The sequence below is a fragment of the Ciconia boyciana genome, chromosome 12 (assembly GCF_034638445.1).
Source record: "Ciconia boyciana chromosome 12, ASM3463844v1, whole genome shotgun sequence".
NCBI lineage: Eukaryota > Metazoa > Chordata > Aves > Ciconiiformes > Ciconiidae > Ciconia > Ciconia boyciana.
In genome coordinates, this window is record NC_132945.1 from 3,070,048 (window position 1) to 3,090,972 (window position 20,925).

Below are 20,925 nucleotides of genomic sequence, written 5' to 3' on the forward strand. Positions count from 1 at the left end.
AAGCAAAGAGTGCTTAAGATCAAAAAGGACAGAGTAATTAAAGGATAATGAGAGTAAGAATGAAAAAGGTATTTGTGCGTGTGTGAGAACTCAACTTTACAAAATGGAACTGGGAGATAAGGGTAAATTTGAGGGAACTTTTAATCAGTTTCTACCTTTAAGTTCAAGGTATAGCAGCAAACCCAGCAGCATACAAATAAAATTGGTTTAAAAAGTTCTAAGCAGCCCTTGCTCACATTTTTACTATTCCGTGTCTGTGAGGTGAGCAGGGTGAAATCTTGCAAATCTTCCTGGAAGACAAACATGGAATGAAAGGCCTTTCAGCTGAGGTCTGATGCTCTTAAACACATTACAGTGAGCTTTCACATCAACAGTCGTGTTGTTGCTTGCGCTTCTGAAAAGACTGAACTTGCACTAGGGGTGGGTGTAGCCATGTGAAAATGAGCTGTCTCTCACCAAGGTGTGTGGCTAAGAAGGCACTATAACTGAAGAAGCAGCTTATATCTGTTCTGTTTACTGAAATGAGACAGAAACTAGAGTTTGCTCACATTGTAGTCAGTTTTGGTTTTCAGTTATGGGAACAATGGTGAAATGCTTCATATATCTTTGAGAGGTCATAGTTGTGCTTCCTCCTGAAATTTCTCAAAGATTTTTTGCTGCAGTTGGAAGCTGACTCTTCTGTTGACCCATCTAGTGATCAGAGATTGAAACTGTGCAGAGATATGGAGTCCTGCAGATTTACTGCACTAAGAGCTGGTTGTAGGAGAATTATGAGAACACTTTGGGTTAAAATAATTGAAAACCAAGGACTGAGAAAATTTTTATGCTAGGGCGCAACTGAATTTAGGAGAAATATAGAATAGAATTTATTATGTTTGTTTTATTAACTTGTTAATAAAGCTTTTGAAGGGGATGAATTTTGACATAGCATTGGCATGCTGTTTTGCGGGGAGAAAAATGGAAAGGCCACGTACTTGCAGAGTGGAATTGAAATTGTTTAGAAGGGAATAGAGTGGACTGTGAAAAGGGATGGGCTGCAAATTGTAATATGTCTGCATCATTACCGTGTTCTCAGCAGCCACTCAGCTGCACATTAGCAGAAATGGTAACAGAAATTGCAGGTTAGGAAATAGGAGTTTGAGCTGACATTGCAGGATGCTAATGGAATAAACAGAAGGGTAGTCTAAAAAAGGAGGTACTGAGATTAAGAAATGGGAGTACAGAGGACTAAAACAAAAAGGACAAGGATGTTAAAATAGGATTTGCCAAATTAACAAGAGATGTGTGGGAAAACAAGTAGAGTTAAAGAGCAAGCAACAGACTGTGTGAATACATAATACATAGTAATTTGAATTTTTTGGCATGAAGAATGTGATAAAGATGTGGTAGACCAAGTGGATGTAATTTTCCATGTCTCATTTACAATACTTGGTTGAATTTATGTTGATTATGAACACTTGTGATCTAGAATGCATTAGAGGAAAATGCGGCTTGAACAGTGCTTATTGCAAATATTTAAAAATTATTTTCAAAAAACAAAAAGTAAAGTGTATGTCGCTTTCCTTTATTCTATCGGAGACCATGAAGATTTTGGTGGAGGATTAGGTAGTGTGTGTGCTCCCTTTCACTTCTGGGTAGAGAAGATTCTCATTTTTCCCAGTTAATTAAGCCCATGCATGAGAACTGTGAACAGACATGGGGCCTATTTCTAGTTCTCCCACTGGTCTTCAGTGCGATTTCATGAAAATTGCTTTACATCTCCTTGGTTCAGTTTTCCTACCTGTGAAATAGGGAATTATAATGAGCTCCAAGCTTTGCTAACAAAAAAAGCACTACGTAAGGATAAGGTATTATTATTAATAATACATATAGTAATAATACATATTTTAGGTTTATATAGCTGTGCTCCTTGAGGATTTGTATGCTAAGAAGCCAGAGCTAACTGTGGAGTATCTCTGGAAAGTAAGTTGCAAATTTAGCAGCTTTGCATCAGGCGCCCAGTGGTTTAAGTTGCCCGTCAGTTCAAGCTGATCTAACACTGTGCCGTCACAGAGAGCAGTGATTCTGTCGTTGTCCTGGCAATATGCTGCCCTATAACAGGGTTAAACTTATTCTTACTCATACATGGGTGAACTCTTACAACTCGTTGCACAGCTTAGCAATTGTGAGTGTGGATGCAGGAGAGGGGATCAGAATGTGTGGCCAAGAGCTGGAGACCAGCACCACCACTTTTTTCAGCAGGAAGGTGATTGTAACTGTGGAAGCACGTTCAGGTCTAGAAATTTTCCCTTTTTTTGGTTTCTTTAGGTGAATTTGAGCTCTCCCATTGCTTTTTGTCTGTTGGACAGACTTCAAAGAAGAGAGTTGTCATTTCTGCTGGGTTTAAAAAGATTAACAAAAGAGCTATCGGCTCACAGTGCTTCTGCCTGTCACTGACTTATCAGAAGAGATTTGTCAGAACTGTCTTGAAGAAATGATGAAGTATTGGGAATATTTTGATCAATATTAGACTTCGAACAGAAACAGTTTTCTGAGAAGCTTGCGGAGCTACATATTTAGTTGGCTGGAAGTTCATGTCACATACATATTCATTGTGAGAAATGAGATCCTTAACAAGGGATGAGCTCTGAATTCTGGCCGTGCCCCTACCTAGCTTGGTTAATCTTCACACATTTTAACTAAAATTCTAAGATTCTCTCTAAAATAAACTTCAATATTCTCAAAGGGAATTTACTTCAGTCTGAAAACACTCCTCAGGATGGCATGCTTAGATGTCTCTATGCAGCAGCAATTGATGGTTTGGAGGTAGCTTTGGAACATGTGCATGACCACAGAAGCCAATGTTCAATCCCCTCAACTCAAGCAAACAAAGAAAAAAGTAGAACGGGAGGTATCACCTTCCTGCTTTCACCTCTGTTTCTAGTCCTTGGAAATGGAATTACCTTTCCCCATTTGGTATAGCTGTACAGTGCAGTTTCACACAGATCTTTCTCTGACATGGAGACAAATTCAGCCTTTTTAAGCACAAGAGGAGTTCCATTGACTGTCTTTTTTTCTTCGTAAGCAACAGCTAAATTCAGCTCTTGGGGTTGAAAATGAATAGCGCGAGAACATGGCATATGGCCGTTTGCCTAAGAAACTGTGGCTTGTGTTTACTGAAAAAAATTGTAATGTGTTGGCATTCATTGTAATTCAGCTTAACTGGGAGCCTGCCAGAATCAAATCAAAATGCGTTCACAGTATATCCAAAATACAGCACAACTGCCAAGTTTGTAGTAGCAAGATGTAACAACCTGTTTCAGAATGAAACATGAAAATTTCCCAATATGCAAAATAAACTCATTACATGTTGTTTTTCAGCCTAGAGTTATCGCACTCTTTTTAAATAATCTTTTTTTTATGGAACTTAAGTGGCATAGATATAGCCCTTAGAAGACCATTTCAACAAAATTTAGGGGTTGATTAGGCATTTATAGCTGGAAAGAGGAAAAAAAAAGTCTTAACTTGTCCCTTGATAAGCTACACCACTGGATTGCTTGTTCAAACATGTGGTTGAGCATTTCAATGGGTCTACCAGATCTAAAGGAGCTATTGAATGGCTATCAGTATTGTGGGACACCTTTTCTGCCAGCACAGTGAACAGATACTCTGTTTTTCTGTCTTTGAGTGAGTATCAGGAGTAGGAGTTTGTATCTATTATGATTTGGATCCCTGTGTGCCACAGACACAGGAATCCAAATCATCCCTGTGTGTCAGAGAAACAAATCATCTTCTTACCCTAGCAATATCCATATGGCGTGTTCAATCCTCATCTAAAACATCAGTATATAGCTCGGTGTACTTTGTATCTCAGCTTATACACAAAACGCTGGTGACCTTGAGGTGATGACATTTACTGATGCTCTAAGACTGAAGTTAGAAGATTGGTTTTGTGCACTGTGTGTGCATTTTTGTCAGAGACAGTTTTGTGCTAGAACTTCACTTTCCAAACTCCTATAGAGCTACTTATACAGCTATTTGGTGGCAATAACCACTGGCACTTCTAAAATGATGTCCTTCTGGCTCTAAAAGGGTAGATGTAGCTGAGTCCCTGCTTTTTGAAGGTCTGAATGTGCTTAATAATAAAACTGATGAAGAGAACATTCTCTGTTATCTCTGTTATCACTCTGGTCTCCAAGGATTTTTCCTTCAGTCCTTGAAAAAGAAGCTTTGTTTTGACCTTTTGTGTCTTTCCATACGTAGAGCCAAATCTCTTTGGTTTCAGTTCAGTCTCAGTGTACATATCAGCCTGACCTTGCAAACAGAGACTTGTCTAGGGAAAATGGAAATAGTAATTTCTTTCAGCTCTCTATCTCACGCTCACGTCCCTTGGTAGAGCACTGAAAAGTGCAAAACAGGCCACTTCCACTTCTCTTGGCTCCTCACTGGCTGTAGTTCTTCAGAACTGACCCAACTCATCAGTCATGGTCCGGGGGAATTTTTTCTCGTCATCTTCTCATGATCAGTATCTTCACTTTGTTGAATGTGACCAGTGTTCTCATGTTTTCTGTTTCCTGATTTTTTTTTTCTCAGTCAACTGAAAAGCCATGACTTTGAGTCGCTAAAAGGTTATACAGTATTTTCTTGATTAAATTAATATTTATGTACAATTTTAAAGGGTTTTATAATAAATTTCTCAAAGTATTATTAAAAGGTTATGCCAGAGGAAGGCAATATATAGATGATGAGACAGAATGAGAAACTTTGTTTAGTGGTTATCTCTCTTTCTGGAACCAACAACCTACTAGGATTGAAGGGAATATAATCGCTTTACAAGTAGGTGTTCTTTAAGTCATGTCAATGCCTGTCCTAGAGTGGAAGAGACATCGAGTGGTGCAATTGTAAGTACCGGAAAATGTAAATATGCTACAAAAATGCATTTTTACTGAGGAAATTAGAACACATGTATACCAGTAAGTATCATGGGAGACATTAATTCTTGCAGAGGATTTCTTAAAATGGAGGAAGCTTTAAGTGAGGTATAAATTTTCTGTGTGATGTCCTTCCACAGAGACATGAATTTTGATCTGTGAAATTGAATGGGACCATCTCCAAACCCCTGGCCATTGTGGGCTCAGTCATGCAATGTTCAGTGCGCTCTGGCTCTGCTCCAGCAATGCACTTAAGTTTGATTTGAATCATGCGAATATTCCTGTGCAAATCAATTGGAGGATTAGCAATATACAGGGAAGTGAGGCAGGCACTTAAGTTCTTTGTTGGATCAAGGCCACACTCACACAAATCATCACTATAGTGCTTCCTATGTTAAATAATGACTGGTACCAAGAATAGGACCCTCCAAGATCAGGCCAGAATTCATTAAAAAATTATTTTTCAAATAGCTGTGTGCCCAGTAATCTTTTTTTTTTTCCGGGGGGGAGGGCAGGATCTTTTAGTGGGAATTTTAGTACTACGATTTCCACAGACTGCAATTATCTGACAAACATCAAATGGGAGAAGTCTAATTAGATTTCTATTTTAAAAGAAAAATGTGCTTGATTTGGCGAGTTATACAGTCTGACTGCTGTTTCAGCTATGAAATTAAACATAAAATACATCTTAAGAAGATTTCCTATAATTGAAATCAAGGATTTAAGTGATGATTTCTTAATTCCTAGTGCAACATACCAAAATTAACTTTCTACCATGTTACAGTTTCATTGACCTAGTCTTCAGTTTCCTTCTCTTTTCCTTCATCATATTTATATAAAAATGACCACCAGTCCCACCAGAGACACTGGGGACTAAAACAATTTGTGCCTGTTGGAAAAGGACTCATTTCTTGTGCTCTGTGTTTGTAATAAATTTTTAAAATTTTGCTGTAGTAAGTTGTAGCAGTCTTGTACATCAGAATCATCTTTCCTTTCCAAGCTTTTTTATATGGATTGTAGTCAATCAAACAACATTCTTTATGGCAGTCCTGGTTTAAATGGTTGCTGCTCCATCCCCTTGCTTCTACCTCCACGCTTCTTGTGCCCCTGCAACTCTCCTTACCCTGTCTCCTGGGAATGCTGGCTCTGGTTTCTGTGCCTGTATTGTAAACTGGATTGGAGAATATTCACCTGCCAAGCAATAACCTTTTTTCTTTTATTTTTCCTGGGCTATTGTTCAGATGGATCAGTTCCCCAGTTCAGCTCAACATGCGGCCACAAAGACATTTGGAGGTAGCAGCAAGTGGTGAGAGGCAGAGAAGCGCAGGAAATGACTGCTTCAGCTGCTGAATTTTCAAACCAAAGTTGTTTCACAAGCTGTTGACAAAAAAGGTTGAGCTTCCCTTCACCTTCTGCATGCTTCACCTTCAGTTTGCTGAAACGGGCTGGTCTGATTCACTGTGCTGCCATAAAATTACTAATGCCAATATAAGAGGAGGGGGGAGGAAAAGTTGTTGCCTCTTTTGGCAGCAGCATGCTCTGAAATTGGCTTAAGCCCATTATGGAACTGCAGCTTCAGTGACATTTTTATATCTGAAAAGATAAGAAATATATCATCTTTAGAAGTATAGTTGACACATCAGATACTTGAAAAGTAAGAGCTGCTGAGAGGTAGTGAATAACCTAGTGGCTAAGTAGCAGGGTAGACTTATAAAGTACAAGTTTTGCAAAAGAATATAGAGAGAAACAAAGACTGAATATAGCACAAAACTATCTTGGCTGATCAGGGCTGGGATTTCTGGTGACAGACATGGAAACATTGAGGCAGTAAGGTGATTAAATTTGAAGTCCGGAACTGTAGTTAAACTTCATATTAGTGGATAAATTCTTTGAATCAGGAACTTGATTAGCAAGATTATCACAGTACAGACTTAGAGAAAAATTAAAATACTAGTTTATTTAGTATATGAGTTTCATATATGCATTGGTTTAGAATGTCTTGTTAAATTCTAAGTTAATATTAGTGTAGTATTAAAATAAACTTTAAAGAAAGGACTGGTTCTCCATAGGGAGGAATAATCCAAGAAAACATAAAATGAAAATCGATTAACTCCAGCATATATAGTAAAAATAATCATATAACTAGTCTCCATCTCATTTTTTGGTTTCTTATAGTTGTATTGGAAAGTGAGACACTGGCTGTGATAGGATCATCAGACTGTTATCCCTGCACTTAACTAATCATGTTTATTTTTTTTCCAAAGCAGGAGCAATCAGAATAGCAATGCGCTTTTCTGACCTTTAGGAGTGCAGTCACTTAGTGCAATATAACTTAGATGACTTGTGAAATAATATAGACCCTGAAGCCCTCTAGAGGAAACACTAATTTTTCATCCTGTCCCTGAAAATGACTAAAGTAAGTCAAGGACATTCAATTTTTGTAAATCATTTTTAACATGGTTGCAGGTACCTGGTTTGTTTTTTGTAAGTTAGGATTTGCAAATTGATCATAGTGAGCAAATAGCATTGTTAGGTGTGTCTTAAAGGACATAATAAATTGAATTTTTCCAGGCCCATTTATACATTTTTAGGGAAAAGAAACACTGTGAATGGTACTGTCAATTAATCTACGTTATCAAGTTACTTAAGCGACATTTGAGAATGTAACTTGTTATCTGACAAAAGGATAAAGTAAAGGAAAAATCCAAATTCAATCTTAAGCAGTTACTGTGTTTGAGATCAAAATGACGCCTTCTTTTTGTTTCTGAAACTCTTTACATTCCTAATTACAGCGACCATGAACTAGGGAGGGATATGATGATAGAGATGTCTTATCCAAAGTAGATATCTTTAAAGCATTTAAAAGCAAGAGTCATAATATACCTGATATGTAAAATACATAAAATAATTACATGCATTTTCAAATTGGAAATTATTAATAATTTGTGCTCGCTTCAGGGAAATAAGGCACTCAGCATTTAACTTTTAAAAGCTAAAAATTAAGATTGTGGGGTTTTTCCTAAAGTAGTGCAATGTGAATAATGCAACCTGAAATGATTTCACACAACCAAATCCATTTCCATAATTTTTTTTCATGTACTTGTTTTGCTTCTCGGACTGAGGTTCAAAAAGCCTGGACTTAAAGTTCAGCTTGTAAGAATGGTTTCTGCTGTGTCAGGGCTTTGGGGGAGGGGGTGTGTGGGGGTGTCAGGGGTCTTGGATCCATACTGAGCTGAAGTTGTGCGTCATCTGGAAAGGCATACAATTACAGCACAACAGTAACTAATCAAATCCTCTTATCCCATAGAAATGCATCTGTGCCTCTGGCTAAAACGAAGATGCAACTTGCCACCCTTTACCTGTACAATCCTCTTAATGCAGGTGTACTGGGCTTCCATTTCCAGATAGGTAAGAAGCAAATTGTAACTCACTGTTTGCTAAATCCTCTTAGTGATGAGGCAGCCTGAAATTTTGCTGTGGTCTGTAGAATTAGCAACCAAGTTACATTTGCTCTTTGCCTGCTCTTTTGATTGAATATGCCAGGGGCCAGTTGTGTAACAAATTCCTCCAAGTAGCCCTGCTCATCCAGCACTTTTCTGAGTCTGCCACACCTCTACTATAGCCTATTTGTAAGCACTTCATCATTAGTTGTGGGCTGAAACGCTTGGTTATAAATGGCAACATTTCCTTTATGGTATTCCTGTATTTCCTTTTAGGTATTGTAACACTCACGTAAAAGCTTTTCAAGTTTTCTTTTTGCTTTTACTAATACGTAAAAGTTGGAAAGAGAAAATGTCTTGGATCCAGGATGCACTGAGCTTTTTCCATATTTGCTGAGAGAGATTGGAGAGGCCAGATTTACCTATTAATTTACCAAGTGATATCACAGGAAAAAACAATTGCAGCGATAGGTGACACAATGCATTTTCACTGAGAATTAGTAATATCCTAAGAAATGAATCTGTCTTTCATTCATGTCGTGTTTCTAGAAGTTCAGAAAAAAGGCAATTTAGAAAAAGCTAATCACGTAATGATTTAAAGACAAAATGTTTTGTAAGTATGAAAATCACATCAAGTTCACTCTTCTGACCTTTTTGGATTACCTCAGTCTTACCTCCCAGCTTTTTTCTTATCACAGCTATTTTATTTTATACAGAAATAAATATAGTTCTTTAATTTATTCATATACTCACTTTTCCCAGTAACTTATTGTTTCTGTTACACTTTGCATAACTTGGTCCTGCCTGAGGTTGCCAGCCATGTTATCTCAGGGTTATGCTCAAAGACCAGAAGACGACATCTAAAGCGTGTCGGTCTGTCTGTCGCGGCCTGTGACTGCGGTATCAGGTGTAGTAGCAAAGTGTGGCAACAGGAGCAAACCACATCCTAAGTGTGACTTACGGAGCTGACTAACCTCTGATGCTTTTCCATGTTTAGTTCTCTGGCATATATGAAAAATAAGACAGAGTGTACCAGAAGAGACTTTTCTTTTTTGAGGCTCTACTGGGAATGGCTGCTAGAGTAGTGCAGCAGCCTGCTCCCTAAGAAGCTGTGAGGAATGTCCCCAGAAACATTATTTCATATTGTGCTACTTTGCTGACATAGAATTAATTTATCCTGCTCAGTTAATACAGTGCATTGCTCCGGGTTGTTGGGTCTGTATTGTTAGTGAGTTAATACATTTACCTTTTCACCAGCAGCTCTATTTAGAGGTTTTATGGACAGCTCTTATTACTGGCACAGTACTATTACGTACCTCTTACTCCTTGCCTGATGTCTTGAGAAAAAAGCGTCAGCTGTTTACTTATGAAGAACAGAAAAATAACTAGGAATGGTCTGAGAACTATGCTTTGGTTCTCCGGTGTTATCCTTTGGCAGCAGTAGGCTCTACAGCTGCAACGGTGTTTAGGTCTAGATGGAAACTGTGTAGTACTTCCAGTTTGATGCTTCCTTGTCAAAGAGATTTAAATCTCAGGCACTAGTCCTGACCCGTGTCCTTTTTTGCATGCTGCCATGTGACAGATTTAATCATAAGCATATTAAAAAGTAATATTTCAAACATCAGAGTATGTGATATCCTATGGTTTTGAAATGTTTTGTAATCACTTGATTTTACTTTTTTGTACTGAATTGCCAACAACTTTATTGCTTTGCTGGGCAGATTAAATTTTTTTTATACATTGAGCTGTAATCATATTTTATTCATGGACATTTGGCTATATATTTCTTTAGATATGATAAAGTTCTTGCCAGTTTCATGTTACTTCATAGAAGTATTTAATCTTGGATAAGCTATGGCCAGATCAAATAGCAAAACATTTAGAATTCAGAATTAAAACACAAAATAATAGTGATTTAAGATGTAGTAATATTTTTATCATGTAGTTGAAGCCAGAGACTTAATCTATCTTAATCTGATACTGTATGAAAAGTGGTAGTGAATAAAAATTTCTAGCTCTCATTCTGTTCAAGAACAACTATAATAAATTTGTCTGGCATCATCACGTAACATAATATGTAGAATAAAAATGGGTAAACGCAAAGAAAGAGAAAAGCTTATTTTTTCAGTAGGATTTACAGTTTGATTTCTCTTTCTTTTGTGATTTCTTCCCATTTGCCTAGCTTTGCTCATTTCACACAGTTTGTATCGATAAAAATAAGAATTCCTAGTATGGGAATTTCCTGACAATTATTTGACAATTCCTGACAATTACCTGAATTTTAACTGAGCTAATCACAGATTGCTAGAACTAATTCCTCCAAACTGCTTAAGTAAAGAACGTAATTTAAGATCACCCAGATCTGTAGAGTCAACAGGACAACAGAAACAGGAGCTGCAGTGCTGTGCATGACATCCTCCTCAGTGTTTCCTTGAAATCAAAGAAACAAGAGGTGCGTGTGAAATCCCGGATCAACTGATGCACAGGATTTCCAAGTCATCAACAAACAGATGCTATCACCAAAGCTTCTGAATATCCCTGAAAAATCAAATCCTAGCCTTTTCTTTACTTCTTGCAGCAATCTGAAAGCAGATTCCCAGTGATTTGTGGCAAACGTGTGAGGAATTGTCAAGCCTACCTTTACTTCTAGGATTTGTATCTTGCAGGTGTTTAAACTATTACTTGTGAATTAGGTCCTAGGCTCATAGTTGCTGAAGAAATTGTGTTGAGCAGAAATCTTATTTGTTTGGGCTTTTCACTATAAATGTCCTCATTGGATTTGGTGGTTCTTTTGATAACTAGGATTTTTAGTAAAATATGTCAGTGAAGTCAAAACAAGAATTAATGTATTTTGGCACTGAAACATCTGTAGCACTTTTTGTTTGATTTTTCTATCTCAGCTCTCTTATCACCACTCAGCTTTGCAAGCCTTAGCACTTGCTGACACAGAATATGATATGGGGATTCTGGCTATCCTGTTACAAGTTTACTTTGTTGATAACATTTTGCAGCCATATACATGCCTCAGAAAATTTCAGTTTCTTTATACGTGTTTTGGCTGGGAAGTGACTGTTCTGAAGCATCTGTGACACTATGCCTGGATAGTTTTGAATATGATTATAAACTGAATTTAATGTAGACCCCTATTGCAAGCTTGTCAGAGATACTTTTAGGATAGGATTCATTTCACCTAAATTTAAATATCTGCCTTACAATTATATGAATTTTGCCCAACAAGTTACTTTTTCTCTCTATTGATTAGTTCAGACAGACTTGCTATCTATCTCTTCAGTATTTTTTTCTTTGCATTTAAGACAGGGACAAGTGGGGCATATCTCTGCATTACTTGTACAAAAACTTGTTTGCTGTGATAGTTTTGTTTGATTTTGTATGATATCAAACTGTAGTTTTTTGAAGGTCAAGCTGTGATTAAGACTTTCCTGTGGGGAGTGCAAGGTGGATAAATCCTCGGAAGCGGGAGAAAGGAGCTTTATTATATTATTGTTCAGTTATATTATTGTTCTAGTGCTTTTGCTTTTAAGATCAGTCCTTGTACGAGAACATGGTTAATGCTGTTCCTTCCTTATTAGAATTTCTGACCTTTCTAAAATGGAGACAACAGGGGTCCGAAATAAACTCACCTCACTGTGCTTAGGCTCTAGTGAAGGAAATGATACTTGATTTCCTAATATTTTTCTTTCCACCTAAGAATGGTTCTTTTTTGTTGGTGGTTTTTGGTTTGGTTTGGGTTTTTTGGTTTTATGTTGTGGGCTTTTTTTTCCCCCATCATCTTTGGCAGCAGGTTAATGGTTACTGCAAAAACACCATCTTGGAAATAGAGTACTGGAACGGGCGCTCTGAATCACCTATGCCACTACCCTCCAGTCCGGGGAGATGAGAAGACAACCTTTGGCACTTATTGCAAAAAGGAGGAATACAAAACCTGATCACATCAGCTCTCCACTTCTAAGCAACACTACCCCTCATGCATGCAGGGTAGATGTTATTTCTTCTAACTGTTATTACTGATCCTCGAGATGTTCAATCATCACCAGAAGTGTTCTGAAATTGTTCTGATTTGCTCTTTCATGACGGGGTGAAGAGATTTGAGAATTTGATTATGCTGGTTCTGCATTTTAGTTTGAGTATAAATCAAGAGGATTCTTCTAAATATGAATCTATTTTTAGCCTTGTGAATTTATTTTATATTGTCTTTTTAGCTAATCCTAAAAGTTTTTTTAAATGTCGATATGTATTTCAGGATGTCTGGAACAATGGCTGGGATGGTGATCATAAGTTGGCTATCTCAGCAAATAAAAGAGAAAACAAAGTAAAGAATTATCAAATGCGGCTTTCTTATGGTGCAGCTTGAAAAGCATGTATGTTGGCAGTGGTGCCAGCTTAAGCATCTGCTCTTTCATCCACTGGTGTATTCCACTTCATTTGTGCCAGTTAAAAATAGCTGGTAACAAAAAGGAGTGAAGTTACCATCGAGCAGTTTCTGACCCCATTCACTACATAGCAGCACACGGAGTCGTACCAAGCACGAGGAGCAGGATGTACAAGGGTACCGCTCTAAGTTGGAACCAGTGCTTCTGCCAGAACAGATTCTCATCAAACTCTGCCTTGAAAAAGTAAAGCAATGTGTTACATGAGTCCAGTGCAGGAAATAGATAGAAGTACTTGTCTTGCATTAGGCCAAAGCATTTCTCTTTTAAAATAAATGTAACGAGGCAGATTCAGTGTCCAAGTATTCTCAGCTTAGTCACACTGGAATGTGGAAGGATATCATCAAATAAATGGGAGGTATGAACGTGCTGGGTTTTAGACGCTTGCTAGCACTTCCAGGTCATTCTTCAGCCATGCTGCTTCAAAAATGACTGGAGGCTGTTGTTACATCTTTATCAAGGAGAAAATTAATGAGGCTAAGGAAAGACTTAAATTTTTATTAGCACAGAGCTCTAATAAAGACACTTCTGTGTTTTATCACTTTTATGGGAAACCCATCAGTAACGGCATCAGTGACATATCTCGAGGTTAAGATTGTTGTGAAATCAACAATGTGATACCTTCTCTGAGTGTGACACTTTTCTTCCAGAAACTTCTTTAAGGTCAGGTGTAGTTCCAGCAAAGCTTCTTGAAAGTGCTGTTTATTACTTCCGTGATAATGCCACAGCTCAACACCACCTGTCAGTTTGTGAGGAGAAAGTTAGAATGTCTTCACTTCCTATTATTCAGTCATAGGTAATGAAGGCAGAACTATATTGAGTCATTTACTTCATATATACCAATGTCAATTTAAGGGTGATGGCGTATCATTAAATCAGATTTTATAAGTGCAGCAGTTTGTTCATTTGTTATTAATATTGCTTGACACATCTGCTTATAAAACCTTCTCAGATGCTCTGAACTCTTAAAATATTAGTAATTTCAGCACAGCTTTTGTCTTGATAATATAGTTATCTTGGAAAAATGCTGCCAAAGAGAGCTTGTAGTTATAGACACTGAGATTATGGGAAAGCCTGTTACTTTGGCCAGGCTAAAAAAAAAGTTACAGTGATGATGTAGTATTCCCATTGATTTTTGCATATGGCATAGAACTTGGGAGGATGGTTTGTGTCTCAGACACGCGCTCTTGGTGAAGTGGCTGTGATGTTTGCCCTTATTCACAGAGGAGGACACTTTGGAGGTGAAGAAAAAGGGTATTCATGTGCTTAGGAACTTGCTATGGATTTTTACTTTTCTTGAGGATTATGTCCCTTTTACAAAAGGTTCTTGTGGCTGAGGAGATCTGTCATTGCAACTGAAGCTCTGACCTCTTCTGGGAAGAGAAGAGGCACCGAGGTCGGAAGCTTCCATCTCCCTCCAGCTTGTGCTCTCATAACACTGCTTCCCTGCTGGTACAGAGGAGAGGAAGCTGCCTAATTCACGCATAGAAAAATACAAGAATAGGGACAGTGTGGAAGGAGAGAAAATGTGACCCCTGGAAGTGGAAGCTGGCAGTAAATGAAGGGATATGCAGGAGTTTGCTAGGGGAAAAAACTAAGAATTTTGTGATAAGAATTAGGAGGGTGAGAAGAGGATGCTTGTAACTGGGACTGTGGAGGCAGTGGCATTGGCTGGCGTGTGGGATGTAGCTGAAGGATGAGGACAGGAGAGGCTGAGGAGAAGGGAGCCCTCTGAATGAAAGGCCAAGAGTGGCACAACTGGTCTGGCTGGACAAAAGCCCGGGTGTGCTGGCTGGATGCTGGTGCTTGAGCATGTCTGCAGAGGGCTCTGACGGGGCAGATGTCGAGCCTGGCTCTGTCAGGAGAGGGGAATAGGAGCTAAGAGAAGTAGCTTGTGGGCCTGCAGGGTCTTAGCCAGAGGTCTGAGACAAGTGGAAGAGTTTACGTCCAGTAAAGTTCAATCCCCTTTGAAGCCTGGAAGGGAAGTCAACAGTTTCGGTGTCAGTCGGTGTCTGGGAAACATTCAAAGTGCTCATCCCGCTCTAGTTCCTGTTCATGCAGATGATGGATTTGTAAATTCAAGTAGCAGAAGTCTGCCGGTATTTGCATCTAAAACATCCATCTGTATCTGTGTGAATACTATGGTGACGCAGAGGAAACTCATCTGGGAAGCTACATTTAAACATATTATACTTGCACAGTCAAGCATTTAAGGGTCAGATAATGCTAGAATTGAGGGATTAATTTTTTCAGAAGAATTTTAATTCTTTCCTTTTTGTGTGTTTGTGCATTCATGCTATGACTTGTGATTTTTAATGGAGTTTTTGTATGAAATTCTGTAATCTAGCTACTATATTGCTATAGATCAGGTTTGCAACAAGTAGGCTTAAAGATGCAAAATACTGCATGATACTCTCTAGTTTTTAGATAGTCTCTAAACTTTAGGAAAGTTTAGGTCTGAAAGACTCCAAGCTTGGTGTTTTAGAGTGTTATCAAACACATTCCCTTTGTCTCTTTCTGAATTGTGGGGGTATGAAGATCCTTTTCTCCAGGCACTCTAAACAGTTGGGGTTTTTTCCTCCTGAAAGGGCTTAGGAGCAAATAGCTGATATTTGAGAGCCAGCTTAGTGTGAACATGGTCCTGAGGATTACGCCTTTTCTTTATTTGGACTGAATAATTCTTAAAAAGCTTTTAACAGTGACAAAAAATACCCACCTGATGACTTTTATTGTTAAAATTATATAAGAATCGGAAAAGATCCACTGTGCCGAAGCCCAATGTAATAAATGTTTTTGATCAAGAACACCCATTAATTGATGTATGTATTCAATAAAATTATTTAGGAAAAGGCATGTGTTCTCCACCTACTTCTCTCTGTTAGCCAAGCAGTCAATTTCTTCCAGATCTTTCTAGCTAGCTGCTAAATATTGCTTTATATAAAAAATATCACTTGTTTTTTAAAGAAACCAAACCCCAACTTTTTTGCTTTCTGTAACAACTGCAACTTGGACTGAGCCTGTAAATGCTGTTAAACACTGAATATATTTAAGAAGATCTGCATATGTAAACTGAAGGTTGTGACAGGAGCAGAAGCTTGTGCTGCCTTCCCCAATTAATTAGATAATTTCAGGCACAGAAATGAGAGTTTCCTTTTTCAATAGTGAATTTTCTGGACTTGCAAGTTGCTTTGCCTAGGAAGAGAAGCCATTGGTGGAATCAGGCGAGGTGCCTCAGGTGCAGTCCTGTTTATTTGGAAGGTCATGTGCAAGGTCACTTGCAAAAACCAGCAGGAATCAACAATAGGTTTCTTTTCTTATGGTTCCAAACCTACTTCAGCAGTCTTTCTCCCTATGCCTTTTCTCAAAGCGCGCACAGTCTGTGGTTGTCTTTTGCCTTTTCTGTTCCCTTCTTTGCAGTGTTTCTGTCCTTTTTTTTTTTTTAATCCTTGTCACCCAGAGGTAGTTTCAGTACAATCAGTTTTCCTTTGAATGATTAGATGACCCTGGTGGCTCACAACTCGGCTCACACTCCTGAGACGCATGTGCCGGTGCGGGCGTGCTCCTGTTGTGCACTGTGGTCGTCTTATACCAGATATCTGCCCTCACAAACCAGCGCAGTCACCATTTACATTTATCTTCGCTGAAGGACGCAGCAGCTTTAGTGGATTTCCTCCAACATCTAGCACAACAACACTTGAAAATTGATTTTGTCCCCATTTCACTTTGATTTATTGATTTTTCACAAGTCACCATTCTGCAACAGAGATATGATTGCTGTATAGCTTTTATTAGTCAAATGAGATACATTAATAGGAATATTAATTTGCTCTTGACAGACCAGTGTAATCCTTCTGAACAAACGGAGATCATTCCATTGACTTTCAGGTTTTGTCCTTTAGACCCAGATTCCACAGACACTTGTATCTATACCTCAGATTTGCTGTTGTGTATAAGCCTTTGTGCAACTGTGATTTTAGTGTTCTGCTATGTGCTTTTTATTTTAAAAGTTATTTTAATTAGGAAAAATATTAAGCGCTTTCTCAGACCCTTAATCAAAGTGGTTTTGACTTCTATGCCAAACCAGCCGTAAGCGGACTCTAGCACTTCCTTGCATCAGCGCTAAACTGCAGAAGTCAGGAGTGGTGAATGCATTTCCACTAAGCTCTTTTCCTTCTCTTGCAGCCTAGACCCGAAAAGCAGAATGAGCAACATTGCATTTTTAAAACAGAGTGTATTATTTCGTATACCCTCTTCTGTCAGAAGAATCACCTTGTGAGAGCAGTCATGTTTGTGACAAGCTGAACTGGCAAGGACCTTTCCTGTCTGCCCTTCCCGTAACCCCTCCATTTCTCAGCCAGTGTTCTGTTGTTCTAGCCAGCTGCTGTATATTTTCCTCTGGGAATAATGATGTAGTATGAACAAAACCATCACTTGGTCAGGAATTTTTAGGATAGATTACAAAACCAGCATAGCTTACAATAAGGAACAAAAATCCATTAAAATGCATGAAAAAGGAGAAGAGAATAGATGTAACTTATGGAGAGATTTATGAAAAATTGGAAATGACAGACTTTTTAACTTGGAAATGCCTTGTCTTTTGTGATGGATCACACTTGACAAAGTTATTGTCGCCACGTTTCTCCCCTGTGAGAGCTGCCCTGTCTGCATAATTTGACTTCCTGCAGAGGGCAACAACCTGTGCTTTTCATTTAGGTTTAGAGTAATTTTTTTTTCAATATCCCTGTCTAATGCCAGAGAGAAAGGGACAGATCTTTACATAACATGGCAACTATGTTTGTGCTTTTAATGTAAAACAAACTTGATGTTTGTTGACATCAATGGAAAGATTCTTTTTAATCTCAGTGGGTCTTATTGCCCACAATCTGTAGCATCTCTTTTGTAATGTTGGCTCTGAGTTAATACTTAAATCTGATTTTAGCTAGCTCTACAGAGAATTTTTTTTATAACATGTTGGTTTGTTTTTTGTTGTAATGATCCCTTTTTTCTTAATCGTGCAGTTCAGCAAATAAAAATTTTAAAGCTAACTGGCTTTTCTTTTCCTGCCCTTTCTCCCTACCTTTTTTCCACCTCCTTTCTTTTTCATGTTCCCTTGATTTAGGCAATTTACTACATGCCTTATTTACAAAATGATAGTTTGCACTAAACATATCAGAGATGCTTGTTTTCCTCTACTCTTTGAATACAGAGATAAAGTTTTCCTAGTCCCTGTGGATGGAATAAGGTTTCTTTTACTTAAAAATGGAAAGAGAAAATATAGCAGATTTCTCATCATGGATGTTAAATCTCAGCTTTAAAATAAAGCATACACATTTAAACCCTCTTCCTTGAATTAATTTATTGCACTATGAAGGGTATCGGTTAGTTACAAACTGCACCCCAAAAAAGTAAGAATGTGCAGAAACAGAACTGCAAGCCTCTGTGTTTCTTGCCTAACTGACACTATGTAACGTGGGAATAGTGGTTTAATTTTGTTTATTTACATATAAAACAGAGTTAATGCCCCTTACTTTTTTGCAGTTATGAATCTTAACTAATTTAAGTCTTATCTGTAAACAGAAATTATATCGAGAAAATTGCATAAAGAGCACTAATGAGGCCTAAGTGGCTTGAAGAAACAAATATTCCATTTGGCTTTGGTGAGTCAAAATGATCTCATTCTGTACTCTTTCTAATTGCATCTTTGATATTTCATGCTAAAAACAATTATAGCCATGATAATAAAGAATGAAACTACTGATAGCTAAATTCTTGCTTTGTAACACCTCACACTTATCAAACACAAAATTTTACATTGCAAGAAAAGGAACAATGGAATACAATACCTAGCTCCTAGATAGAAAAGCAGAGAGCAATGGGCAAATATTTCTTTTGTGTGTGTGTATTTATTAGACGCTGTCATGCTATGAGACAGCCTGCTCCATTAATGATATATTTCTGTATTCTGTTGTCAACTGCCATACTGTTTGCACCATTAAGTAAACGCCTTCTAAAGATGCCCTGGGGAGTTATTACAGAGCAGTATGAATAATACAAATTTCATATTTTGCTCTTCTGTCATACATTCTCTCTGGCACAAAGGCACATTTAATACATCTGGCTACACAGCTTTCATAGGATGTCACGTACGTTTGGTATTTTCTAAATCTTTGTGAATACTACAAATGCTTATTTGTGGTCACTGATACTAAATTTTAAAATTAATTTGCTTCATTTTTGTTCAAAATAATTTAATTTCTGGTATCAGTTTCAGTGACTTCTTCTGATGAGTTTTAGGCAAATATTCACTAAAAGCAAATCTGGAACACGTGGGGTTTGGAATTTGCTCTGAAATTGTTTCTAAGAACTGTTCTTGAGCAAGCAGGGAACAGAAATGTGTAACGGCTCTGAATTTCAAATGTTAAATAATAAATGTAGAACTTGCAGTGACCAGTTTTCAACCAATCCAAACTGAAATGTACTTACATAAAATTATTCATTAAATCATTTGAAACCATGAAGAGATGCAGAGAAACAGTGTCCTGTTTGCAGACCATTCCAGAACAGAGAAAAGGCTTAGGTATTACTTACAAACAGACTGCTGATTTGAGGTTAAAAAAACAACAACAACAACAACAAACCCACCAAAAAGCACCTCATACTGACGAATAACAACATATAAAATATGACATTTTATATCACTAATCTAGTTTTGTATGGGATATATTTATAAGCAACTGTAAAGCTGTGCATGTTACGTGGTAAATGATAAATGAGCACTATAACATAACTTAGGACTATCAGTTTACAGGGTAAATAATTGAACAATTTTGAAAGATAAGTTAATTGAAGAAAACTGCAATAATATCCCCTTGTATTTACGGAACAGAAGACAAATACATTGTTTTGTTTTATTCAGTTCTCGTGTCATCACAGTCCTTGTGTCTCACCTGAATTATGTTGGCTTAATTGAGACTTAATGTGGTAATATTCAGCATGCCAAATATAAGGTGTCAGATCTCTCTTTCTCAGATACTCTGTTTAAAAACCTGAGAATAGAAAAACATGGACAATATCAACTATTTTTGTCTACAGGATAGCTTTAAATTTCACATGTTCTGACTTCAGTTGCCACAAGCTTTCACTTGCCACAAGCTTTCACTTCCCCAGCAGGTGGTTTGGTTATTCTGACCAAGTCCTCCTATAACTTTTAGAAATTCTCCTCTGGACGCTAACTAATCCCAGCATTCATTTAGGCTGGGGTATTGCATGTTAGCTATGTGTTTAGCTAATATTTTCTATTACAATGAAATAGGCCAATTTTATTACATCGAATTAAATCACTTTTATAAATGCAGTGATAGATAGTAATGTAGTTTTCTAATATGTTTTCCGTGAACTTCCTTCATCCGCTTGTTTATCTCATTTAGCGTTCCTGTACTAATTTAGAGGAATATATTTCTGTTTATCATTGCAAAGCTGTATCCTCTGGTTACTTAAAAAGACCTTTGTCGTTCAAAAAATGTTAAAATAACTACAAATTTATCTTTAAAAAGATACTAAGGTACCTGATCGAATTATCTGTTTCCTTACATCAATAACCCAGGAAATGAAGATAACTAACTTTTGCTTTATTTCTGTTTATATATTGTATATGTGAGAACTTTTAAACAGACAAATGAGAACAATATTGTTCATATGCCTTTTGCTTGCCTTTTCTTTATATACATTGTGTTTTCTTAGTGCTTGCATACACGTTTTCTCCTTAATTTAATCATACTGGTAACTTCATGTGTATTTAATGGAAGGCTGCATGCAGAAATCAAGATATTTCAAAGCACTATCTTAAATGCCCAAGTTGGTTATTTCTGTGGTTTCTGGATATCCATACTTTTTATGGATCTTAGGTTTACTTGCTTCACTGTAGGACAAATAGTTGAGAATCAAAGTGTTCTACTTATTCTACTTAGTAAAAGAAGTTATTGAAGCTGAATTTTTGTAGGTCTACAGAAAATCGTACGCATGTTAGGTTTTCATTGAATCTAGTACAATTCTAGGCAGAGCCCTTGAGGGAACTCTGCATAACCTCATGTAGCTTTCAATAGTAGAGTCTTGTGTTCAACTAATTGT

The 20,925-nt window shown here is 37.5% G+C and overlaps 1 protein-coding gene across 1 annotated transcript in view; it reads left to right on the top strand.

Moving 5' to 3' along the window:
• The window catches only part of LOC140658467 (connector enhancer of kinase suppressor of ras 2-like), a 215,153-nt gene that overhangs the window by 53,037 nt on the left and 141,191 nt on the right, over positions 1–20,925 (top strand). The gene's annotated exons all lie outside the window — the stretch shown is intronic.